At 51.3% G+C, this 27,901-nt stretch overlaps 1 long non-coding RNA gene across 1 annotated transcript; it reads right to left on the reverse strand.

Moving 5' to 3' along the window:
* Positions 1 to 985: 985 nt before the first annotated feature.
* LOC133708035 (uncharacterized) lies at positions 986 to 27,798 on the reverse strand. Its single transcript, XR_009845527.1, has 3 exons — positions 27,411 to 27,798; positions 2,509 to 2,607; positions 986 to 1,369 (listed from the first exon to the last, which is right to left on the reverse strand). It is a non-coding gene; the product is annotated as an uncharacterized LOC133708035 (long non-coding RNA).
* Positions 27,799 to 27,901: the final 103 nt, after the last annotated feature.

The following is a 27,901-nucleotide window of genomic DNA, read 5'->3' on the forward strand; positions in this document are numbered from 1 at the left end:
ATGGCTCAGATTCAATAGAAAAATACTTTTTGCATTCAAAACTGTTGTATTTACATAAGCATTTGCTCAAGCATAATTAGCTACAATGGACCATGTCTATGCTGCCGCAAGAGGCACCAGCACCATCAAGGGTGTTACCCCCGGGAACACCATCAGAAGGGCTGTCACCTGAGCTCAGCAAAACACAGGGATATTATTCAGCAGAAAAATGATTTTCAGCACTATAATGGCTTTTAGCGAAATGTTGGGCCTTTATAGCATGGTAAATTTTCACAACAATCTCAAGGTTTATCTCAACTTCTTATCTGTCTATAGATGGCTACGGAAGGATATGTAATGGTCATTCTGGCTTGAGTATCAATGACAAGTCGTTTTAGACTTTATTCAAAAAAAAAGAAAAAAATTCCATTAGTTAAGAGTAACTTAATTAATAGAATATCCTAAGTTTTCTCTATGCAAGAAATCCAAGTGCCTCTGCACAAATCTTAAGCGCATCCTAAATTTAATTAAGGACTAAATTCAGTTTGCCCCTCCAACTTTAGGGCAAACATCAGTTTGGTCCCTGATCTTTTTTTTTTAATCATGATGATCCTTACTGTTTCAGTGGTAGAAACGGGGTTGTGGTGAAAGCTTCCACTTCCGAGATCCGTACTTGCCAACCATGAACAGAGGTTAGAGGGAAGATCGGGCTAGCCGGCCTTCGACCCTCCGATGCCTAAGTCAGATACATGTAAGAATGTAGACTAGGTAGGAGTAAATGGAGAGTGGTGGCTTACCTTGAATGAGTGGAGAGACATGTATTTATAGTGTGGGGATGGGCTTGTCTCCCCTTTGTTTCCAATGCGGGACTACCTATAGCCTACCCGATACCACAAGTGTGTGGTATCGGCATCGTCTTTGGGTGTTATCGACATCGCTTTAAGTGGCTAATGAGCCTTGTGCTTCCAATACTTGTGCATGAGAGGTATCTATACCAACACTTACACTTCCATTTTCCATCACACGTGTCCAAAATTCAAATTTGGCTCGAAACGTAACGTCAGATGCTGACTTGGCACCGACAAAAGGGCCCACTTTTTAGATTTTGACCCTCAATTTGGATGAAATGTCCAAACTGCCCCCTTAAATATTCTTCTTCTTCCGCTGCACAATTCTTCATATTCTTCCTCTTGTTCATCCTTTCAGCAACAAAAACAGCAAAAAAAAATCACAGTTCATTCATCAAATTTTGATAGACAAATCATCTTCTTCATCATCGTTTTCTTTTCTGACCCATCCATCTTCATCTTCTCTCTTACCTCTTCTATTCGCATCAAGAGCTTCTCTCACTCCCACTCTCGATCCGAACCACCGCTATTACCACCACCCACTGCATAAAAACAAAAATCAAGCTAAATTATGCTATGTAGTTCTAATTAAAACCGTCCTTCAGAAGACCAAAAATTTGGATAATGGTATAACAACCATCAGGGACATGTGATAGTTACAGAACACCTTCAAATATATAGCACAATTCCAGATTTACAGAAAGGCAAAAAAGAAAGAAACGAAAGATCCTCGGCAAATGACACTTAATAGTAAGGTAGCAGTAATTCATATATAACTCAAATATATACTGTACATACTGATAGATATTTCATCACCACAAGGTTTTGGCACTATCAGGTGGGGCCCATAGGAGCACCCAAGTGTCATACCATGGGTCGGGTTCACAACCCACCATGATGGTGCTCATCAGGGGTGACACCTCGGGCACCAAGGGCCTCGGACCTGGCTAACACAGCCCATCTAATTACACACCAGAAGCTGATATAACTATAAAGGGACAAGCTGCGTCCCACATCGAAGAAATGGGAAACTCCTTTCCCATGCTCAAGTATAAAAGATCAACACAACCACCGACAAGGGGGTAATAACTTCTTTCCTTTACTATTATTCTGTCAAAATATATAGAACCTTACTTAGGCATCGGAGAGGCCTAAACCTTCCGGTATGGTTTATTCCTCTAACGTTGTGTATTCTATCCATACAGGGACTCGGAGGTTATATTGATACCCAGCCGTGGTATAGCATTCTGCGTGATGTACCCGGAGAAATCCACCAGAAACATATACCACCAAATATGTTGAAGAATGAACAGTATGAAAGGAACTTACTATGACTTCATCAAGCAACTCATAGACAAGCACAAAATTCTTCCTGATAGAATCCTCATTGAGAACTCTAACGTAATCTTTAATGACAGGGGCAATTCTTTGTAGAAGTTCCAAGACAATTGATGGCAACAAACAAGAGTCCATCGACCTTCACATGAAAGTAGTTGATGCCATCTACGTTCTATTGATTGAGAAACGAAAAATTTCGAAGACACGAGTCAGCATAACAAACCAGATTGGCATACACAATCACATAACATAAATCACACACACAGCACACAAATTTCTAAAGTTTTTTTACTCAAAAAAAACGTAGAGACAGTGCAAATTACATTCTTCAGTTAGATAATACCTACAAAGACAGGTGGTGCTTCCTCTTGGCCATCTTCTTTCCAGAACTTCACTTTCCTGAAAAATATCTATGCACTGCCTTTCGGCACTTAGTGGCGATCTGCAGTACCAAAGTCATGCATCAACAAACATCCTCCATTCCGAAACAAAATCAGAGCATAAGAACAACAAGAATGTGCGTCCAAGCCGATCAAACAACACTATTAGATTTCCAGTGTTTATGTTTCTCTATTTCTCACTGTACTTACATAGGCATTTGCAAGCATAATTAGCTATAATGAGCCACGCTCATGCTACCGCCAACGGTACCAACTCTCGCCAAAGGAGTAACCTACAGGAACACAGCCAGGCAAGCTACCGCCTAAGCCCCGGCTTACCCCCAGATCACCGCTGACGCGTCGCCACGCGCCGCCCCAAGACAGCATCAGAAGCTCCAGAAGCTGGGGACTGAAGCACATCAGTCCCACATCGAAAACATGAAGAAGATCAGCTCATTCATCACCTATAAAAGGTTCTCTCTTCTCTCCTCATTAATTACGCATTTTATTACTTCCCTACTGTTACTTTGTCAACATAAATATATTGAGTAACTTAGGCATCAAAGAAGAGAAGACCGCCCAACGCGGTCTCCCTCTGACGCCCTCTGTATTTTACTTGACAGGTAGTGGAGGCTCCAGTAATATCACAAGTAGCGATCCGCCCATCGGATCAGCGTTAACCAAAGCTCAACTACCGCTGAACTTTAGACATTAACATTGGCGCCGTCTGTGGGAATCCTTGAACAAAAGGTCATCCCACCACATCTACCATGACTAACGGTAGCGGGGGAAACGCTGAAGAGCAGGCCGATCAATCCGCCAACCCACATCCCAACAACCCAACGACCGACGTTAATCCAGCGGTTAACGTTAACCGTGCACTATTCAACACGTCGGTCAACCCCAGCGGGGAACCCCAGGCTACTCCCCAGGTCCCGCTAACCCAGGAAACAGCGGAGGCTCTGCCGAGTGGCAGCCGCCCGCCGGTGCAGGACCTTGCGGCTATGTATGAGCTGGCACTGGCAGACCTTCACAAAGCAAATAGAGAGCGTGAGCAAGAGCGCCGAGAGAAGGCGGAAGCCCAAAAGCAGGTCGCCACGCTAATGTCAAAATTTGACGAACTGAAGAAGGCGCTGGAAGCAAACGCTAACCCAGCGCAGAGCGAGCAATTGCGGAGCACCAGGCGCAGTCGGCACAATACCGGCGGATTGGTACCCGTACCAATCATACAAATGCAAGTACCGCTGAACCCACCAGAGCTATTGGAGATGGGCCCACCTCCCCTGCCCAGACTAATGTTAGAGCAGGAGGCGGAGTCACAACCACACACCAACCGTTCGGCGATCAGGGCTAGAACTAAAGGAAATCCACCTGCCCCCAGGTGGGAACTAGCCCAGAGGGACCTCCAGGCGGGGCCCGCTGGTGACACAACCGCCCTAATCCTGGAAAGGATGCAACAACTGGAGCAAAGGCTAGTCCGAGCGGAGGCAGGCTCCCCAGCGCCAGTGCCAAATCCACTCTTTGCGTCCAAGCCAGGACCATTCACTGCCAGGATCCTGCATACCATCCGTCCGGTGCACGCAAAGACGCCAAAGATGTCACATTACGGCGGCATGACTGACCCCTTCGTCCATATGGACACCTTCAAAAAAGTCACCAATAACAAGGGGTTCGATGACGCCACCCTCTGCCACTTGTTCAGCGAAACGCTGGATAGTGAGGCGATGAGTTGGTTCTTTGAGTGCCCGCCGGGGTCCATTGACTCATTCCATGCACTGTCAAATGCTTTCCTCTCTCGGTTCATCCTATTGGCTGCCGGACACCACAACACAACGCAGCTATTCACCCTCAGGCAGGGGGCGGAGGAAACATTGAAGGCATTCGTCACCAGGTGGCGAGCGGCAACGTCCCAGTGCCGCGATCTTGATAAGACAATGGCGCTGGCAGCTTTCAAGCAAGGACTCCTCAAGGGGCCATTTCTCTATCATCTCAATTACAACCATCCAAACGCCGCGTATGATCATGCCATGAGCGAGGTTGTGATCCATGCACAGGCAGAGTTCATCACATACGGAGAAACCCCACCACCTCTGCCGACACCGACAAAGTCCACTCAGCCTTCATCCAGTCATTAGGAAACCGCTAACAAAGCCCCTGCTACACCGCCAACTGATAAAAAGAGAGAGTGGCAACAGGGCAACTACCTGAGCAAGCGACAGAGGGACCAACATTACAATAAGGCCAACCGCTCATCTCATGTGGATAACTGTAATAAACAGACGGAGTCCTCCCAGCGGTACGCAGTGTTTACAGTCCCCACGGCCTCGTATGAGGAAATATACGACCAGTGCAAGGACCAGATTCCGCCACCACCCCCAAGAAAGTACCCAAGGGTGGGTAAACCCAGAAACACGGGCAAGTGGTGTAAATACCACGAGGACAGCGGGCACAATACCAATAACTGCAATGCTCTCAAAACAGCTATTGAGACTTTGTACCGAGATGGTAAAATGGAACAGTTCAAGGTGCGCCAACCACCACTCGTGATCGCTAACATTGAGCCCCTGGGCCGCATCAACACCATTAACGGTGGTTCTCTAATCACCAACATGTCTCACAGGGCAAAAAAGCGCTATGCACGTGCTAACCACCCCAAAGAAGTTTGCAATATCCGTTATGAGAGGTCCGCTAAACTCCCAAAATCTGGTTGGGAGCCATTACCTTATCAGAGGAGGAGGAGCACGGAGTACATCTGCCCCACAACGATCCATTCTTGATCGACACCATACTCGATAAATGGTCAGTGGGAAGGGTCCTTGTTGACAGCGGGTCTGCTGTAAATGTCATCTTCAATGGTTGCTACAACAAACTCCAGCAGAATAGAAAATTACTACAGGATCATGAGTCATTGCTTAGCTTCTCCGGTGACCTCACGCAGCCATTGGGTTTTGATTACATGCGACTAGCTATCGGCGCTAGTCCATGTACGGCGGAAATCCATACAGAGTTCATCATTGTGGACTGCTTCAGTTCATATAATGCCATCATTGGTCGACCCGCACTGAACAAGCTCAAGTGCATCATAGTCGGATACATGCTCCTCATGAAGTTCCCTACTCCCAACGGGACAGGCTGCGTGAAGGGAAGTCAACAGCTTGCACGTGAATGTTATTCAACGACTGTGTCGCGGTCGATGCGCCGCCATGAGATCCTTACGGTAGGAAACCATGCACGGGCACCAGATATCTTTGAGGACCCTAGGGATGACGAGAAGAAATATGTCAAAAAGGAGCCTGTCAACCCAGAAACATCCTTAAGGGTTATCAGCATCTCCGATGAGCACCCTGAGCGGACAGTCCGCATCGGCGCTCAGCTAGACCCAGAGGTAGCGGTTGAACTCACCCAGTTTCTACGTGACAACGCCGCGGTCTTTGCATGGTCCTACTCTGACATGCCGGGCATCTCCCCCGAGATCATCACACACAAATTGAGTATAAAACCATCCGCCTACCCTGTCAAGCAGCTGCGAAGGGCCTTTGATGAGGAAAGATACCGTGCAATAAGGGAAGAGGTAGCCAAGCTTCAGAACATTGGATTCATCCGGCAAATCAATTACCCTCAGTGGATTTCCAACTTGGTCATGGTCAAAAAGCCCAGCGGAAAGTGGCGAATGTGTGTCGACTTCAAGGGCCTCAACAAAGCATGCCCCAAGGATAGCTTCCCGCTACTTCGCATAGACCAACTGGTCGATGCAACCGCTGGGCACGAGTTGCTCAGCATGATGGATGCCTTCTCCGGCTACAATCAGATCAAGATGCACCCTGGTGACCAAGAGTGCACCTCCTTCACCACCGACAAAGGCCTATACTGCTACAATGTCATGCCTTTCGGTTTGAAGAACGTCGGTGCAACTTACCAGCGGCTGATGAATGCCATGTTCGCGGAGCATCTGGGCAAAATCATTGAGGTCTACGTAGACGACATGTTAGTAAAAAGCATCAAGGCCAGCGGACACGTGGCAAACCTCAGAATAATATTCGCCATTCTCTTGGCTTATGGTATGCGCCTCAACCCAGAAAAGTGTTTCTTTGGCGTCACCGCCAACAAATTTCTAGGTTACATAGTCAGTGAACGGGGCATCGAGGCCAATCCTGACAAGGTGCAAGCCATCCTCAACATGAACGCTCCAGAATGGAAGAAACAAGTGCAGAGCCTTCAGGGCAAGCTAACCGCTCTCTCTCGGTTCATTTCCAGACTCACCGACAGGTGCCTCCCATTTTTCAAAGTTCTGAAGACAACCCACAAGAAGGTAATCGACTAGAACCCAAACTGTGAGGCGGCGTTCCAGAACTTGAAGGAATACCTAGCAGCAGTCCCACTCCTTTCCATTCCTGTGCAAGGAGAGACACTGTACATATACCTAGCGGTATTACAGTCGGCGGTAAGCTGCGCCATTATGCGGCGAGACGGCCAGGATGAGCTCCCTATATTCTACGCCGGCAGAGGCATGAACGGGGCAGAAACAAGATATCCCCCCCTGGAGCAACTCGCTCTCGCACTCATCGTCGCCGCTAGGCGCCTCCGCCAGTATTTTTAGGCCCATACAATACACGTCTTAACAAATCAGCCGCTGAGACAGGTAATGCAGAACCCTGAACACTCGGGTCGCCTCAGCAAGTGGGCCATCGAGCTCAGTGAGTTCGACATTGACTACAAACCAAGAACAGCCATGAAGGGCCAGGCGGTGGCAGACTTCATCGCAGAGCTCACTGAGCGTCAGGATGAACCCAACACAGAGGCAGAGCACAACACGGAAATGATAGCCACTGAGGAATCAGCCCCCCAGCAGTCAGACTAGAACCTACACGTAGACGGCTCCGCTTGCGCCAAGACCAGCGGCACCGGAGTCATCTTAACAGGGCCGGGGGGAGTAAACGTGGAATACGCGTTAAAATTCAATTTCAAAGCCTCAAACAACATGGCGGAATATGAAGCGCTCATTGCCGGTGTACATACATATACATTGACAAGCATAATTAGCTATAATGGGCTACGCTCATTGTACCGCCAGAGGTACTTATTCCCGCCAAAGGAATAGCCTACAGATACACTACCAGGCGAGCTACCGCCTGAGCCTCGGATCACCCCCATATCACTGTCGACGCGCCGCCACGCGCCGTGTCAAGATAGCATCAGAAGCTCCTGAAGCTGAGAACTGAAGCACATCAGTCCCACATCGAAAACAAGAAGAAGATCAGCCTTCTCCTCACCTATAAAAGGTTCTCTCCTCTCTCCTCATTAATTACGCATTCAATACTTACCTACTGTTACTTTGTCAACATAAATACATTGACTAACTTAGGCATCGGAGAGTTGAAGACCGCCCAGCGTGGTCTCCCTCTGACGCCCTTTGTATTTTACTTGACAGGTAGCGGAAGCTTTGAGAACACCACAAGTATCGGTCCGCCCATCGGACCAGCGTTAGCAAAGGTTTAGCTACCGCTGAACTTTTGAGCATTAACATTGGTGCCGTCTGTGGGAACCCTTGAACAAAAGGTCATCCCACCACTACCATGACTAGCGGTAGCGGGGGAAACGCTGAAGAGCAGGCGGACCAATCCGCCATTCCCCAACCCTCCAATCCAGCGGTAGGTGTTAACTGCGCACTATTCAACACCCCAGCCAACCCCGGAGGTGAGAAAATCTAAGCAGCAGCCGCCCACCAGGCCAGGACCTCGCCACCATGTACGAGCTGGCATTGGCAGACCTTCACAAGGCAAACAGAGAGCGTGAAGAGGAGCGCAGAGAGAAGGCTGAGGCCCAAAAGCAGTTGGCTACGCTGATGTCACGTTTTGATGAACTAAAAAAGACGCTGGAAAGAACCGCCAATCCAACGCAGAGCGAGCAATCGCGCAGCACCAGGCGTAGTCGGCCCAACACCGGCACATTGGCACCGGGACCAGTCATACAGATGCAGGTACCGCTGGACCCACCTGAACTATTGGGGATGGGACCATCGCCCATCCCCCAGCTAATGTTAGAGCAGGAGGCGAAATCAATGCCGCGCACCAACCGCTCGGAAGCTAGGGCGAGGACCAAGGGCAATCCGCCTGCGCCAAGGCACAGACAGGTCCAGCGGAACATCCAGGCAAGATCCGCCGACAATACAACAGCCCAAATACTGGAAAGGATGCAACAGTTGGAGCAGAGGTTAGTCCGGGCGGAGTCGGGCGCCCCAGCGCCAACTCAAAGTCCGCTTTTCGCGTCCAGACCGGGGCCCTTCACCGCTGCAATTCTGCAAGCTATCAGACCGGCGTACGCAAAAACTCCAAAGATGTCTCACTATAGCGGCATGTCCGACCCCTTCGTCCACATGGACACCTTCAAGAAGGTCACCAACAACAAGGGATTTGACGACCCCACCCTGTGCCACCTATTCAGCGAAACGTTGGACGGTGAGGCAATGAATTGGTTCTTTGAGTGTCCGCCGGGATCCATTGACTCATTCCATGCACTATCACACGCCTTCCTCTCTCAGTTCATCTTACTGTCCGCCGGACATCACAACACAAGTCAGCTATTCAGCGTCAAGCAAGGGGCAGACGAGTCACTGAAGGCATTCGTCACAAGGTGGCGGGCGGCAGCATCTCAGTGCCGCGATCTAGAAAAACCAATGGCATCGGCGGCCTTCAAGCAGGGACTCCTCAAGGGACCGTTCCTCTATCACCTCAACTATAATCACCCTAATGCGGCATATCACCACGTCATGAGTGAGGCGGTCATTCACGCCCAGGCGGAATTCATCACATATGGAGAAACCCCGCCGCCACCAGCAACACCAACAAAGACAACACAACCCTCCTCCAGTCATCAGGAGACCGCTGACAAGACCCCTGCTGCGCCGCCAACTGACAAGAAGAGAGAGTGGCAACAGGGCCACCACCAGAACAAGCGGCAGAAAGACCAACACTACAACAAGGGCAACCGCCCATCCCATGGGGATAACCGCAACAAACAAACGGAGTCTTCTCAGCGGTATGCAGTGTTCACAGTCCTCACAGCCTCGTATGAGGAAATATACAATCAGTGCAAGGATCAGATCCCACCGCTACCACCAGGAAAGTACCCAAAAACGGGAAAACCTAGAAACACCGGCAGGTGGTGCAAGTACCACGAGGACAGCGGTCACAATACTAACAGCTGCAACGCTCTAAAAATGGCCATTGAGACCTTATACCGTGACGGCAAGATGGAGCAATTCAAGGTGCGCCAACCGCCACCTGTGATCGCCAACATTGAGACCTTGGGCCGCATCAACACCATCGACGGCGGTGCTCCAATCACTAGCATGTCTCACAGGGCAAGGAAGCGCTATGCACGCGCTAATCACCCAAAAGAAGTCTGCAACATCCGCTACTAGAGGTCCGCCAAACTCCCACGGTCAGGTTGGGAACCTATTACCTTCTCAGAGGAGGAGGAACGTGGAGTACATCTACCCCATGACGACCCATTCTTGGTCGACGCTATTCTTGGCAGATTTTCAGTGGGGAGAATCCTGGTGGATAGCGGGTCCGCTGTCAACGTCATCTTCAGCGGTTGCTACAACCACCTCAAGCGGAACAACAAATTACTCCAGGATCATGAGCCACTACTCAGTTTCTTCGGCGACGTCACACAACCGCTGGGGTCTGACTACATGCGGTTGACTATTGGCACTAGTCCATGCATGGCGGAGATTCATACAGAGTTCATTGTCGTCGATTGTTTTAGCTCGTACAACGCCATCATAGGACGGCCGGCACTCAACAAACTCAAATGTATCATCGCTGGATACATGCTTCTCATGAAGTTCCCCACACCCAATGGCACGGGCTGTGTCAGGGGAAGCCAGCAGTTGGCACGAGAATGCTATTCAACGACTATAGCGCGGTCAACACGCCGCCATGAAATCCTGACGGTGGGAAACCAGGCACCGCCACCAAATATCTTCGAGGACCCTAGGGATAAGGAGAAGAAATATGTAAAGAAGGAGACAGTCAACGCAGAAACGTCGTTGAAGGTTGTCTGCATCTCGGACGAGCACCCTGAGCGGACAGTCCGCATAGGCTCCCAATTGGACCCAGCGGTAGAGGCAGAACTCACTCAATTCCTACGTGACAATGCTGCCGTCTTTGCATGGTCATACGCGGACATGCCAGGTATCTCCCCTGAAATCATCACACACAAGCTGACCATCAAACCATCTTACTATCCCATCAAACAGAAGCGGAGGGCCTTTGATGAGGAGAAGTACAGGGCAATTGGAGAGGAGGTTGCCAAGCTTCAGGGCATTGGTTTCATCCGCCAGGTCATCTATCCCCAGTGGATTTCCAACTTGGTTATGGTCAAGAAGCCCAGGGAAAGTGGCGGATGTGTGTTGACTTAAAGAATCTTAACAAGGCGTGCCCAAAGGATAGTTTCCCGCTACCCCGCATTGATCAACTGGTTGACGCAACCGCTGGACATGAGCTCCTTAGCATGATGGACGCTTTCTCCGGCTATAATCAGATCAAGATGCATCCAGACGACCAGGAGTGCACCACTTTCACCACCGACAAGGGCCTATACTGCTACAATGTCATGCCTTTCGGCCTGAAGAACGCCGGCGCAACTTATCAACGATTGATGAACGCCATGTTCGCGGAGCATCTCGGAAAGATAGTCGAGGTTTACGTGGACGACATGCTGGTCAAGAGCATAAAAGCAGGCGGGCATGTGGCAAACCTCAAAATCATAGTAACCATTCTCCTGGCCTATGGTATGCGCCTCAACCCAGAAAAATGCTTCTTTGGCGTCACCGCCAGCAAATTTCTGGGTTATATCGTCAGCGAACGAGGCATCGAGGCTAACCCGGACAAGGTACAAGCCATCCTTGATCTGGCGGACCCTGAGTATAAAGTACACGTCCAGTGCCTCCAAGGCAAGTTAACCGCCCTTTCTCGATTCATCTCCAGACTCACTGATATGTGTGCCCCATTTTTTAAAGTCCTCAAAACCACTCACAAGAAAGTCATCAACTGGAACCCAGAATGTCAGGCGGCATTCCAGGGTTTGAAAGAATACCTGGCGGCAGTCCCACTTCTTTCCATTCTTGTGCAAGGGGAAACACTATACATATACCTAGCGGTATCGGTATCAGCGGTAAGCTGCGCCATTGTCCAGCGTGAGGGCCAGGAGGAGCTCCCAGTGTTCTACGCCGGCAGAGGCATGAACGAAGCTGAAACAAGATACCCTCCCTTAGACGCCTCCGCCAGTATTTTCAGGCTCACACAATCCATGTATTAACCAATCAACCGCTGAAGCAGGTACTGCAGAACCCTGAACACTCAGGGCGCCTCAGCAAGTGGGCCATTGAGCTCAGTGAGTTCGACATTGAGTACAAGCCAAGAACCGCCATGAAGGGCCAGGCTGTGGCGGACTTTATTGCTGAACTCACCAAGTGCCAACTCGAACCAGGCAAGGAGGCAGGGCCCGGAACAGAGATGGTAGCCGCTGAAGAGCCAGCTCCTCAGCAGTCAGACTGGAACCTGCATGTAGACGGCTCCGCCAGTGCCAAGGCCAGCGGCGCCGGAGTCATCTCAACAGGACCAGGGGGGCTGAACGCGGAGTACGCGTTGAAATTCAACTTCAAGGCTTCAAACAACATGGCGGAATATGAGGCACTCATTGCCGGCCTACTCCTCACCATTGACTCAGGTGCTGACAGCGTCAACATCTTCAGCGACTCTCAATTAGTCGTTAACCAGGTCAACGACAGCTTCCAAGCCAAGGACCAACAGTTAGCGGCATATTTGGGGTACGTCAAAACACTGCTCAAAAAATTCAAATTTCACACCATCACACAAATCCCCAGGGAAAAGAACGCCAAGGCTGATTCACTGGCGAGACTGGCTACCGCCCAACCACATCAGAGTCCAGCGGACACAAGAGTTGAATGTCTTGATAAACCAAGTATCACAAAAACCCTGGCGGAGATTTTCAGCATTGAGGTCAATCCCAGCTAGATGAACGAGATTATCGAGTACAAGCGCAACGGGACATTGCCAGAGGACAAGGTCAAGGCACGACAGCTTCAGCGGAGAGCAACCCGCTACAACATTCAGAATGGCAAGCTTTACCGCCAGGGGTTCACTCACCCCAACCTCCGCTGCTTAACCCTAGATGAGGGAAAGGTCGTCCTGGCAAGAATTCACGGCGGAGAATGCGGAAACCACTCGGGCGCCAGGTCCTTGGCCAATCGCACAATGCGACAAGGCTACTTTTGGCCTACACTCGGTGATGACGCCCGGCAGATATCGAGATCTTGCCACAAGTGCCAACAGTATGCTGATCTCCCACATGCACCAGCAGAACCACTGTCAATCATCGTCGGCCCATGGGTCCACTCTACGTGGGCCTCGACTTGATGGGAAAATTTCAAACCGCCAAGGGCCAGTTCAAGTACATCATTGTTGCTATCGACTACAACAGCAAGTGGATAGAGGCAGAGCCACTGACGGCAATAACTACCGCCAAGGTAATTCACTTCCTCTGGAAGAACATCTATTGCCGCTATGGTGTCCCACATACAATCATTACGGACAACGGCACACAGTTCAACAACAAGGAACTCATCTCTTTCACCGCCAATCTTGGCACCAAGATGAGTTTTGCATCTGTTGCTCACCCCCAAACCAACGGCCAGGTCGAAACAGCAAACAAGATAATCAAGAAGCTGCTAAAAAAGAAACTCGACACTGCCAAGGGTTTGTGGGCGGAGAAGCTTCCAGAGGTGCTATGGGCCATCAGGACAACTCCAACTTCCGCCACTGGTGCAACGCCCTTTTGTATGATGTTCGGAACCGACGCTGTCCTGCCTATTGAGGTAACTCAACCTACCGCTAGGGTCGAAGGCTACTGCCCCGAGACCAACAGCGACGGCGTCAACCTCGACAAGGACCTCCTAGAGGAAAGACGACACAAGGCCCATTTGCACAATCTGCAAAACAAACAGCGCATATCACGCTTCTACAACACCAGGGTCAAAGCCCGGAACCTCCAACTGGGGGACTGGGTAATGAAGGAAGTAATTCCACCGCCAACAAAACTCCGCCCAACTTGGGAAGGTCCATACAAAATTGTGGAAGTCGTCAGCCCTGGCACCTTCTACTTAATGGACAAGGATGGCGTCACAACGACCCACCCTTGGAATACCGAACACCTTCGATATTACTACAAATAGTCATGCCGCTACCCGCGAGCATCTTGACTTAGCTAAATTTTTGTCCAATGTTTAGCTAAGCGAAGCTACCCAATGGGTACTACCCCTCTTTTGTAAACGCTGATCAGTCAGCTATCAATGAAACGAGGAATTATTCAAACCATTGTTACCAAGTCTAGCACAAGGGCAACTGGCAACGCCAGCAATCGTCAGCGGACCACGTCCGCTACACTGTGCAGTTGGACCAATCTTAATTCCTTTAATGTTTCATTGATTAGCAAAAGAAAACTCTAAGTCAAAACTCTAGCGGCACAAGCATATCATGACAAACACAAAATTTCAAAGTTTCATTCCATATAAGGGGTTGGGACTACCCACCCAAAAATATTCATTACAAAACTTTGGGCCTCAGCGGCTACAAAAAGGAGATCCACATCTCATGGGTTGGCTTCAGCTTCTTCACCTTCGGCGTGCGGCGGCAGATGTGCGCGGCTCGTTTGGTCAGACCCTCTGGCAGTTGGACTTGGAGTCTCTATTGTGTCGTCCGCCCTAGTGTGAGCCGCCAGGAAACCAGCACGGGACACCTCCTACTAGGTAGGAGGAGTCCACTGGGAGTCACCCGCTGGTCGAGAGCCACTCTCTCCGCTGCCCGAGCGGGCACCTTCGGCTTGGGCAGAGACCACACTCTTCGTCGGCGGGACATTCTTCGCTGGCGGGGTTTTCTGAGCCGACGGCACCTCGGGCTGGGCCGCCTTCACCCAGTCAATAGCGCCCTTCTTTTTCAGCATCTCTACATTGGCTAGGGCCCCAGCCTTCGCCGCCTCATTCATCGCATGCTTGTAATCCGCCGACTGTTTGAATGCTTCAACAGCGGCGGTTGCGGCGCGGTCCCCTTCAGCTCTCAGGCGGGCAACCTCACCCTCCAGCTTCTTCACCTCGGCTTGTCTGGCGGCGGACTCCCGCTGCATGATATCCACCTTCTTATCCTTAGCGGCCACCCGTTGCTGCAGCAGGGACATGTCATGCTCCATCTTGGAGACTTGATCATTCCGCTCCAGGTCCCGCTGGACAGCCACCTCCAGCTTACCGCGGGCATCCGCAGCATAACAGTCCGCCTTTGTCAGGCGTCGTTCCACCTCCACCAGCCTCGCCCTCGCCTCCGCCAACTCTCTCTCAAGACCCTGGATATCCTCCCTGAGTTCCCGCTCAACCCGGGGCTGCTTCGACGCCGCCAGGAACATTTCGTTCAACCCAACTGACAAGTGACCGAACGCCGAGCTGAAGGGCGACTGCTCAATAGCCGTTGGGCGTGAAATCCCCGCTAGGCCGCCAAACCCTAACCGCTCGCAGAGATGGTAGAGGAATTCCCGCTCACTGTCGGTCATGAACTCTGCGTACGCGGGGAACGAATCCAAGTCGCTCACGGGAGCCTCTCTCTCCTCGACCACGGGAGCCTTGGGCGGACGTTGTCGCGCCTTCTTCTGTTGGCGGGCCCCGATGATCCCCACATCATCCTCCTCTTCCTCATCGGCGGAGTCGTTTTGGCGACGCCTTCGCTGAAGCACCCGTGTGCTTCCAGCAGTACCAGGCCTCGACTCCCTTGCCGGCTGCTCCATCCCAGCGGCGGTGCCGGTCCCCACTCGCTGCACCACTCTCTCCCTCTGAGGCCCACGACGGTTGGCGGGCTCCCTCTCTTTCTGTGGCGCGGCGGTGGTAAACCCCTTTTTCCCGCCGGCCACGTGGCCCCCAGATTGGGCGACGGGCAGGCCGTCATCACCAAGGTGGGAGTGATGCGGCATAGGTAGCGCCACCGGAACCTCGGACTGGCTCAACTCCAGTGTTTCCGGATTCACCACCGTCTGCTGAGCCGCCAGCCCGGATGCATACATCGTCTCCAAGAAGTTATCAATCTCCGCACGGTCCATAGCTTTGGCAAAGGCGTCACGGCTTCGCGTGTTACCCGGCGGATTTTCTAAAAAAAAAAAACAACCGGTTAGCCTGGGACAGTCTGATTGAGGATACAGTGTGGCGGAGATTTCTTACCAACGGCACGTGTCAGGCGTTGGTCGACCAACAACTCCCAACCGATAAGAAGGCGAAAGTCCAGCAGGTTGCGATTCCGCCAACAACCTCTTATACGAGCCACGCGACACTCTTCTTCACGCGTCAGGTTATAGCGCAAGCCCGCTGCATAAACAAAAATTGTAATCGTTAGAAGAGTACAAGAATATGGGCAAGAGAAACCGCCAGTTATGTTCGACGGAGACCGGCAAACAACCTCGAATAGGCTGAAACTCCGACTTAATCCTAAACGTCGGCTCCCCCTCGTTGGACCCGGCTTGGTATTCCCACCCTGCCGTGGCAACACAGAAGGTCCCCCGCCAGTAGGACATGGAGTCCCTCAGATTCTCGATCAGCTTCGGCACCCCCGAGCGGCGACTCAAATTCACCTGCCCCCTGCAGCCTTGGCGCTTCACATACACCAGCTCGTAGAAGTGCAGCACTTCCGCCACGGTTGGTCCCTCACAACCAGACAGCCGCCATAGTGAGTTCAGCGCTAGCATTAACCGCCACATGTTAGGGCAAATTTGCCCAAAAGCAAGGCCAAACTCGCACACCAAAATTTGAAGGTTTGGCATCAGCGGGAGTGTCACTTCTTGGCGGAATATCGCCTCATGCACGGCGGCAAACCCCTCTGGAAGCATCGATGCCTTCTCGTCCACCATCGGCGGACGCAGCTTTACCACGCCCGGCAACCGATACATTCCTTTCAACCGATTGACGGCGACGGCGTTCATCCGCCCACCTGCCTCGTCAACATAGGTACCGTCGGAAATGACCCACGCTAACTCGGCATTCTCTCCCGCCACATCTCCCCCGTCAGCGGAACCACTGGCGGCACTGTTACTCGCTAGCCGCTCGTCACGCCTATTTTTGGCAGCAGCGGCTTCCCCTGCCCTAGAACTCTCAGGACGCAAGACACGACCCATGGCTACTTCGAAAGGTATTGTTTGTAGCGGCTCAACCTCTAGCGGTTCTGACAGTGAGGTTCCTGCATGGGCAGACGGACGCAACGAGTCAATAAATATTCTATCCGCCACGCCGAGCGACACGTCAGACCCGGAATCCTCACTGCTCGAAATCTCTATGAAGTTAGCCATCCCAAACCCTAAAACCCAAACCAGTTAGCTCAAACAAGATCTAGCCTACGCCTACATCAGTTATAACCAAGAACATCAAGAACAATTACCCAGAAAAAGCCAAAACAAGAACAACCACACTCAACCCAGATTCAACCATCTAGCAAATCCCTAAACACAAACCCTCTGCCAAACACGATAACCCACACCCAAATCTCACTTTACACCCTCAAAGCACACCAGACAAGAACAAATAACGCCCCAAACACAGAATCAACAAAACCCAGAAATCACCAGAACCAATGGAACAGGAAAGAGGATCAAGATACCAACCTCAAAGGCGAAAACTTCGGTACGATGGCAAGCAGTAATCTTCGATAAGGGAAATCTTCGTCTACCTCGGTACGATAAATCCAATCCCAGCAGCCTTCTTCTTCAGTCTCGGACGAACAAGGGTTGAAGACGACAGTAAGGTTTGAAGCTTTGGCAAAGTGTCAAATCTCGCTGAGTTCCCCCCCTTTTATGTCAACATCAAAGAATCCTATGCCGTCCACTGAAAAACGACATCGCGCCCCGGCCGTACACGTGTCCCACGTATCCACTTACTCTCCGGATTAACCGAGGCGTCGCCTCGGTTACAAAATCCATAATTACTCGCATTAATGGCGAGAAGACTACCAGACTTAGGCGACACGCCTCCAGACGCTAACCCTCTAGGAGATGGCCACGTGTCCACCACTAGCAGATGAAGCGTCTAATGGAAGTAACCACCTGAAGAAACCTTCCTAGTGACGAAGTCTCCGCTAAGCGAAACTCCGCTAGCGGAACTTCCCACTTGTCACCTTCCAAGTGACGAAGTCTCCGCTAAGCGAAACTCCGCTAGCGGAACTTCCCACTTGTCACCTTCCAAGTGACGAAGTCTCCGCTAAGCGAAACTCCGCGAGCGAAACTTCCCACTTGTCACCTTACAAGTGACGAAGTCTCCGCTAAGCGAAACTCCGCTAGCGGAACTTCCCACTTGCCACCTTCCAAGTGACGAAGTCTCCGCTAAGCGGAACTCCACCAGCGGAACTTCCCACTTGTCACCTTACAAGTGACGAAGTCTCCGCTAAGCGAAACTCAGCCAGCAGAACTTCCCACTTGTCACCTTCCAAGTGACGAAGTCTCCGCTAAGCGAAACTCCGCTAGTGGAACTTCCCAATTGTCACCTTCCAAGTGACGAAGTCTCCGCTAAGCGAAACTCCGCTAGCGGAACTTCCCACTTGTCACCTTCCATGTAACGAAGTCTCCGCTAAGCGAAACTCCGCTAGCGGAACTTCCAACTTGTCACCTTCCAAGTGACGAAGTCTCCGCTAAGCGAAACTCCGCTAGCGGAACTTCCCACTTGTCACCTTCCAAGTGACGAAGTCTCCGCTAAGCGAAACTCCGCTAGCGGAACTTCCCACTTGTCACCTTCCAAGTGACGAAGTCTCCGCCAGCGAAGCTTCTCACTTTACCCTGCAAATGGAGCATCTTCCGCTACAGATATCTCTAGCGGAACTCCCTTCCATTTGGCAGGATACGAACTTTGCGGAGCACAAGCACCGCTCAATAAGGTACCACCAGGCACGTCTCCGCGACGATGCTTCCTGCTGCAATCAGTGGGGGCACTTCCGCCAGCGGCGGATCCCGAGGCTACGCCTCACTCTAACAACGACCGCAACGCGGCGTTACGGTCAGACCGTCCCTACGGGACACGGGGACTTGTCAACAGTCTACGACGACCCTGATCAGGTACGTTGACCCCCGTCACTGGGTACTAAGATTGGGCTCGCTACCCAACACCCTCTGCTCCGTGCAGCTCCCCCTCAACAACCAATTTACCGACCATCCGGAGGTCTATCTTAGCCGGGGAGTGGGGGACTCCCTGGGGGGCCTAGCAGGGGCCCACACGAAAGGGTATAAAGCGTTTGCTCAGTAAATCCATGGTTGACAACGCACTGACGCTAATTATGCTGTTGCAAGACTGGCGGAAGTAACGCTTCGAACCGCTAGGCAACTCCCCAACCAAGATTGCCCTCCTTGACTGGGGACTTGGGGGACTTGTACATACATATACATTGACAAGCATAATTAGCTATAATGGGCTACGCTCATTGTACCGCCAGAGGTACTTATTCCCGCCAAAGGAATAGCCTACAGATACACTGCCAGGCGAGCTACCGCCTGAGCCTCGGATCACCCCCAGATCACTGCCGATGCGCCGCCACGCGCCGTGTCAAGATAGCATCAGAAGCTCCTGAAGCTGAGAACTGAAGCACATCAGTCCCACATCGAAAACAAGAAGAAGATCAGCCTTCTCCTCACCTATAAAAGGTTCTCTCCTCTCTCCTCATTAATTACGCATTCAATACTTACCTACTGTTACTTTGTCAACATAAATACATTGACTAACTTAGGCATCGGAGAGTTGAAGACCGCCCAGCGCGGTCTCCCTCTGACGCCCTTTGTATTTTACTTGACAGGTAGCGGAAGCTTTGAGAACACCACAAGTATCGGTCCGCCCATCGGACCAGCGTTAGCAAAGGTTTAGCTACCGCTGAACTTTTGAGCATTAACAGCCGGCTTACTCCTCGCCATCAACAAGGGCGCTGACAGTGTCAACATATTCAGTGACTCCCAGTTAGTCGTTAACCAGGTCAATGACAGTTTTCAGGCCAAGGACCAACAGTTAGCGGCATACTTGGGGTACGTCAGGACGCTCCTCAAAAAATTCAAATTTCACACCATCACGCATATCCCCAGGGAAAAGAACGCCAAGGCTGATTCCCTGGCAAGACTTGCAACCGCTCAACCACACCAAAGTCCAACGGACACAAGGGTGGAGTGTCTTGACAAGCCTAGCATCACAAAAACCCTAGCGAAGATTTTCAACATTGAGGTCAATCCCAATTGGATGGATGAAATCATCGAATACAAGCGCAATGGGACACTGCCAGCGGATAAGGTCGAAGCACAACAGCTAGAGCGGAGAGCAACCCGCTACAACATCCAGAATGGCAAGCTTTACCGACATGGGTTCACCCATCCCAACCTCCGGTGTCTAACCCTAGAGGAGGGAAAGGTCGTTCTTACAATGATACACGCCAGGGAGTGTGGAAACCACTCGGGCGCCAGATCCTTGGCCAATCGCACAATGCGACAAGGCTACTTTTGGCCTATGCTCGGCGACAATGCCAGAAGGGTATCAAGGTCTTGCCACAAATGTCAACAATACGCAGATCTCCCCCATGCCCCGGCAGAACCCCTGTCAATCATCATTGGTCCATGGATTCACTCAACGTGGGGCCTGGACTTGATGGGAAAATTCCCAACAGCCAAGGGCCAGTTCAAGTACATCATTGTTGCCATCGACTACAACAGCAAGTGGATAGAGGCGGAGCCACTGACGGTAATAACTACCGCCAAGGTAACTCATTTCCTCTGGAAGAACATCTACTGCCGCTATGGCATCCCCCACACAATCATCACAGACAACGGCACACAGTTCAACAACAAGGAACTCATATCTTTCACTGCTAACCTGGGCACCAAGATGAGTTTCGCATCTGTCACTCACCCCCAAACCAATGGCCAAGTCGAAGCAGCAAACAAGATAATCAAGAAGCTGCTAAAAAAGAAACTCGACGACGCCAAGGGATTATGGGCGGAGAAGCTTTCGGAAGTTCTGTGGGCCATCAGGACTACCCCAACTTCCACCACTGGTGAAACACCATTCTATATGATGTTCAGAACCGAAGTCGTCTTACCTGTTGAGGTAACTCAACCTACCGCTAGGGTCGAAGGCTACGGCTCTGAGACCAACGGCGAAGGCGTCAACCTCGACATGGACCTCCTAGAGGAGAAATGACACAAGGCCCATTTGCACAATCTGCAAAATAAGCAACGGGTATCGCGTTTCTACAACGCCAGGGTCAAAGCCCGGAACCTCCAACTGGGGGACTGGGTAATGAAGGAAGTCATTCCACCGCCAACGGCACTCCGCCCAACTTGGGAAGGTCCATACAAAATTGTGGAAGTCGCTAGCCCCGGCACCTTCTACTTATTGGACAAGGATGGCTTCACAACGACCCACCCTTGGAATACCGAACACCTTCGGTATTACTACAAATAGTCATACCGCTACCCAAGAGCATCTTGACTTAGCTAAATTTTTGTTCAATATTTAGCTAAGGGAAGCTACCCAACGGGTACAACCCCGCTTTTGTAAAACATTGATCTGTCAGCTATCAATGAAACGAGGAATTATTCAAACCATTGTCACCCAGTGCAAGCACAAGAATTAACTGGCAACGCCAACAATATTCGGCGGACCACGTCCGCTACATCGTGCACTTGGAACAATTTTAATTCCTTTAATGTTTCGTTGATTAACAGAAGCACAAGTCAAAACTCTGGCGGTATAGCAACGTGCAAACAACGCAAGGAATCCAACACTTAGAAAATTCAAACGCAAAAAACAAACTGCATATATTGAGGGTCGGGACTCCCCGCCCAAAAATATTGTCAAAAGTACAAGAAGCCTTAACGGCACAAACAAAAAAGGGGGAAAGGTAAGCAAGGCCTCAGCGGCACTACAAAAGCTATCAAGCAGTCTCAGCTCTCAGGAGCAGCGGCGACGTGATCCCCAACCGACGGTGGTTGTTGCCCAGCTAGACTGCTCGTCTAATCAGATCCATGGGCGGTAGGGCTTGGAGTCAATATGGTGCCATCCGCCCGGGTATGGGCGGCCATGAAACCAGCGCGAGAGACTTCGGATTGGGTAGGAGGTGGAGTCCGCTGAGAATCGTCCGCTTGACGCTCGCCACTTTCTCCACTACCTGAGCGGACACCCTCAACTCTAGCAGGGACCACATTGCTCGCGGATTCTCGCTGACCCGACTGGCTCGGCGGATTGGGAAGCCTTCACCCAGTCAATGGCACCCTTCTGCTTCAGAAGGTCCAGGTTGGCGACGGCCCCGGCCTTCGCAGCCTCCGTCATTGCCTTCTTGTACTCCGCCGACTGCTTGAACGCCTCCACGGCGGCGGCCTCCATTCAGCTCCTCTTCGTTGCCCGCTGGGCAACCTCACCCTCCAGCCGCTTCACTTCCGCGGACTTGGCGGCAGAGTCCCGCTGAAGGATCTTGATCTTCTTGACCTTCGCCGCCAGCTGATCCTGCAGCAGAGCATCCTACCACACGGTTGTTCCGCTCAATATCCCGCGCAACAGCGACATTCAGCTTGCCGCGAGCATCCGCCGCGTCACCCTCGGCCTTGGCCAACCGCTGTTGCACCTCCGCCAGCTTGTTGCTAGCCTCCCCCAGCTCCCTCTGGAGATCATTCATCTCTCCCCTTAGCTGCCGCTCAACGCAGGGCTGACTCGACGCTGCCAGGAACATCTCATGCAAGCCAACAGACAGATGCCCGAAGGCTGAACTATAGGGCGACTGGTCAATAGCAGTCGAGCGCACAATCCCCTCTAGTCGGCCGAACCCGAGCCGCTCGCACAGATGGAAGAGAAACTCCCCCTCAGAGTCGGTCAGGAACTCAGCATACGCGGCAAACGAGTCTAGATCGCTCGTTTGCACCTCCCCACTAGCAGCCACGGTCACCCTGGGCGGAGCCTGCTTAGTTTTCTTCTGTTGGCTGGCCCCGAGGGTCTCCGCGTCGATGGCATCATCATCCTCATCAGTATCATTTTGCAGCCGTTTCCTTTGCAGTACCACCCGGGTGGCAACAGCGGCAACAGGGAGCGATCTCGTCTGCAGCTACAGCCCCGCGATAGTCACCGCCTCTTTTGAGGGCACCACCCTCTCCCTCTGGGACCCACGTCTGTTGGCGGGTACTCTCTCTTTCGGCTGCACGGGCGCAGCAAGGGCTTTGCTTCGGCCAACTGCCCCCTGAGCGGCGCCAGTTCCCGGCTGAACCACGGGCGAACCGTCGGCGCCAAGATGAGAGTGGTGCGGCATCGGCAGCACCACTGGCACATCGGATGGGCTCACCGCTAGTGTACCGGAATCAACGGTAGTTTGCTGGGCCTCCAGCCCAGCGGCGTACATAGTCTCCAGGAAATTGTTGATCTCTGCACGATCCATGGCCTTCTCAAACGCCTCGCGACTGGCCTTGTTTCCCGGCGGTGATTCTGCAACCATCGCACAAGTCAAAAAAAAAAAAAAAAGGATTGACAAGGAACAAGTCGGCGGGAACTGCTTACCAACGGCGCGTGTCAGTTTCAGATCAACCAACAATTCCCACCCGGTGAGCAGGCGGAGGTCGAGCAGGTTACGATTCTGCCAACAGCCTCTTATCCTCGCCAGGCGACACTGCTCCTCCCGCGTCAAATTGTAGCGAAGACCCGCTACACAAGAAACGAAGCAAGGGTTAGAAAAAAAAAAATACAAAATATACAGGCACATCGTACGGACGGTATCCGCCAAACTTCAGTCAGCAATGACTATCAACAACCTCGGATTGGCTGGAACTCTGACTTGATCCTATACGTCGGTGCCCCCTCATTCGTACCGGCGTCATACTCCCACCCCGACACCGCCACGCAATAGGTCGCCCGCCAGGGAGACATCGAATCTTTCAGATTCTCTATCAACTTGGGTGCCCCCTGGCGGCGGGAGAGGTTCACCTGCCTGCTACACCCTTGCCACCGCACATAGGTAAGCTCGTAGAAGTGAAGTACCTCCGCCACGGTCAGCCCTTCACACCCCGATAAGCTCCACAACGAGTTCAACGCCAATAGCAACCGCCACATGTTGGGGCAGATCTGCCCAAAGGCGAGATCAAACTCGCATACCAAGATCTGAAGATTGGGAAGTAATGGGAAGGTCACACCCTGGCGGAAGATGGCCTCGTGAACGGCGGCATGCCCCGCTGGCAGAATGAAGGCCCTATCATCGGCGTTCGGCGACCGCAATTTCACCACGCCGGGGAGGCGAAAGACCCGCTTCACGCGGTTGACGACAGCCGCCAGCATCGGCCCTCCCGCCTCATCAACTGCGGTGCCGTCGGACAGAACCCAAGCTGATTCAACCTCCTCCCCACCAGTCTCTCTCACCACGCCAGCGGAACCGCTAGCGGCGCTATTGCTCGCTAGCCGCTCCTCTCGCCTTTTGCGAGCGGCTACTTCCTCTCTTGCCCTAAAACTCTCAGGACGACCGGCACGACCCATGGCGACCTCCCAGGGTATGGTCTTTAGCGGTGCGGACAGTGAGGTTCCTGCAGGGGCAGACAGACGCAACGAGTCAATAAATATCCTATCCGCCACGTTGAGCGACACGTCAGACCCGGAATTCTCACTGCTCGAGATCTCTACGACGCTAACCATCACAAACCCTAAAACCCAAACCAGTCAGTTCCAGCAAGATCAAAACTCACCCTTATCTCTGTTCTCACCCAAGAACATCAAGAACACCCATACCCATAAAGTGCCAAAACACGAGCAAAACACACTCAAACCCAGATTCGACCATCTAGCAAGGCAAGAATCCTCAACCTCCTATCAAACACCTACAACCCACCCCCAAACACAACTATACACCCTTAGAGACACCGGAGAGTGCTAGAAACCACTTCGAAACCAAAAAACCAGAAATCGACATAAACAAATAGGGCTGCCACTCTGTTTGGTAATTACCAAACCGACCGAATACCAACCGATACTTTAGGTTTGGTAAACCGACTTTTTGATAACCGAGACCGATAAAACCGAAATCGAAAATTACCGAAAAAGTTGGTTTGGTTTTGGTAAATACCGAATCTACCGATTATCTAAATATTAACTTTATATACTATGATTTTCAATACACATACATGTATATTAAAAAATAAACATAAAAGTTTTCATAATAGTATGAACATTACTCAATATACTACATAATTAATAGTACATGTATTTTGAGTAACCTAGTCCAAGATGGTTAAATAACCTAGTTTTATTGAAAATAGATAAAATTTGATGTCATATATACAAAAGAAAGCTATGATTAGTAGATGAATACAAAGTTTACGGTTATAAAATTGAAAAACCTAATTTTGTTCATTCTAATTTATATTACAAAGAATTAGTTGTTCTAAAGTTGGTAATACCGAAAACCGAAATACCGAATTTGGTAGATATGATTAAAAACCGAAAATTTTGGTTGGTAATTGGTAGCTCAATTTTGAAACCGAAAGCTTTGGTTTTGAAGTTGGTAATACCTATAACCGATTCGAACCGACCGAGTGACAGCCCTAAAACAAACAAAAACCCAATACAACAGGGAGGGGATTTGGGCTACCAACCTCAGGGATGGAAACTCGGATATGCTCGAGGGTTCTCGTCTTTGCTGAACGACATCTCCGTCCTCCAAAGATCGAAAGCTTCACGGAGATGGCAGTGTCTTTTTCTCGGATCTCAGGGCAAAGCTTGAAGGTAAAAGTGTTAAACCTCCAAGTTTCCCTCTCTTTTATGTCAACATCAAACTAGTCTAGGCCGTCCGTTGAAAAACGACATCGCACCACAACCGTACACGTGCCCCACAAATGCACTTACTCTCTGGATTAACCGAGGCGACGCCTCGGTTACAAAATCAATAATTACTCGCATTAATGGCGAAGAGACGGGCGTGCTGAAGAGACGTTATCACACACGCTAACCCAATCTGTGACGGCCACGTGTCGGGCATTGTCAAACGAAGCGTCTACCCGAAGTAACCACTGAGGAGGAAGACTACGAATCGACGGAGTCTCCGCTAAACGCAACTCCGCTAGCGGAACTTCTCCCTTTTCTTCTTGCAAGCGAGTCTCCGCTAAGCGAAACACCGCTAGCGGAACTTCTCCCTTTTCTTCTTGCAAGCGAGTCTTCGCTAGCGGAACTTCTCCCTTTTCTTCTTGCAAGCGAGTCTCCGCTAAGCGCAACTTCGCTAGCAGAACTTCTCCCTTTTCTTCTTGCAAGCGAGTCTCCGCTAAGCGCAACTCCGCTAGCGGAACTTCTCCCTTTTCTTCTTGCAAGCAAGTCTCCGCTAAGCGCAACTCCGCTAACGGAACTTCTCCCTTTTCTTCTTGCAAGCGATATAGTCTCCGCTAAGCGCAACTCCGCTAGCGGAAATTCTCCCTTTTCTTCTTGCAAGCAAGTCTCCGCTATGCGCAACACCGCTAGAGGAACTTCTCCTTTTTCTTCTTGCAAGTGAGTCTCCACTAAGCGCAACTCCGCTAGCGGAACTTCTCCCTTTTCTTCTTGCAAGCGAGTCTCCGCTAAGCGCAACACCGCTAGCGGAACTTCTCCCTTTTCTTCTTGCAAGCGAGATAGTCTCCGCTAAGCGCAACTCCGCTAACGGAACTTTTCCCTTTTCTTCTTGCAAGCGAGTCTCCGCTAAGCGCAACTCCGCTAGCGGAACCCCTCCCTCCTGCAAGCAAGACAGTCTGCTGAACGGCAACCAGCCAGGTCCCCGCGACACTTCCTGCCACTTACTATCAGCAGAGGAAATTCCGCCAACGGCAATTCCCGAGGTAACGCCTCATTCTGACGACGACCGCCACGTGGCGTTACAGTCAAACCTACGACGACCGCCACGCGGTGTGCAGAAACCACGTCTCTACGGGACAGGGGGACTTGTCAACAGTCTACGACGGCCCTGATCAGGCATGTTGACCCTCGCCACTCGAGTATCAAAGATTGGGCTCGCTACCCAACACCCTCTGCTCCGCGCAGCTCCCCTCAACAAACAATACACCGACCAAACGGAGGTCTATCTTAGCCGGGGAGTTGGGGACTCCCTGGGGGGCCTAGCAGGGGCCCACCCGAAAGGGTATAAAGCGTTTGTTTAGTAAGTCCATGGTTGACAATGCACTGACGCTAATTATGCTTTGGCAAGACTGGCGGAAGTAACGCTTCGAACCGCTAGGCAACTCCCCAACCAAGATTGCCCTCCTTGACTGGGGACTTGGGGGACTTGTACTTACATAGGCATTTACAAGCATAATTAGCTATAATGAGCCACACTCATGCTACCGTCAGCGGTACCAACTCCCGCCAAAGGAGTAACCTACGGGAACACAGCTAGGCAAGCTACCGCCTGAGCCCCGGCTTACCCCCAGATCACCGCTGACGCGCCGCCACGCGCCGCGCCAAGACAGCATCAAAAGCTCTAGAAGCTGGAGACTGAAGTACATCACTCCCACATCGAAAACATGAAGAAGTTCAACTCCTTCCTCACCTATAAAAGGTTTTCTCTTCTCTCCTCATTAATTACGCATTTTATTACTTCCCTACTGTTACTTTGTCAACATAAATACATTGACTAACTTAGGCATCGGAGAAGAGAAGACCGCCCAACGCGGTCTCCCTCTGACGCCCTCTGTATTTTACTTGATAGGTAGTGGAGGCTCCAGTAATATCACAAGTAGCGATCCGCCCATCGGATCAGCGTTAACCAAAGCTCAGCTACCGCTGAACTTTAGACATTAACACTCACCATACCCAATCAAGAACAAATCAAGCTTCCGGATGTCGATGGTCTCCGAATTTTTGGACTTGAGAATGGCGGTGCTCGATTTCTTCTGTGACAGCAGTCGTCGGATCGCCTCTCACATTAGCTCTTCCTCATCCTCCGCCACCGACTCGGCGTTCGACAGCTGAACGATTTGTCGTTTGTCCCCATGATTCTCATCGCCACCTTCTGGATCCTCAGCCCGCCCATCTGGATCCTCTCCCCGCCATCTCACTCTTTCACACCTCACAAGCTCTCACCACCCACCACACTGAAATTTTTCAACCAAACTCCATACCACCCAACAAAATCCAATCCTAAACCGTTTTTCTAATTCTAATCGCTCCGAGTCATCGTCATCGTCAAAGCCTCCTTCAAGCTCATTCCCTCGCTCTGCCTCAGTTTTTTTGGTGTGAATTTTTGGGCACATCTGGGTTTTATCACAGTGTACGGACCATGAGAGGGAGAGAGTTTGGCTGAG

Source organism: Rosa rugosa, chromosome 5 (assembly GCF_958449725.1).
Source record: "Rosa rugosa chromosome 5, drRosRugo1.1, whole genome shotgun sequence".
Lineage (NCBI taxonomy): Eukaryota > Viridiplantae > Streptophyta > Magnoliopsida > Rosales > Rosaceae > Rosa > Rosa rugosa.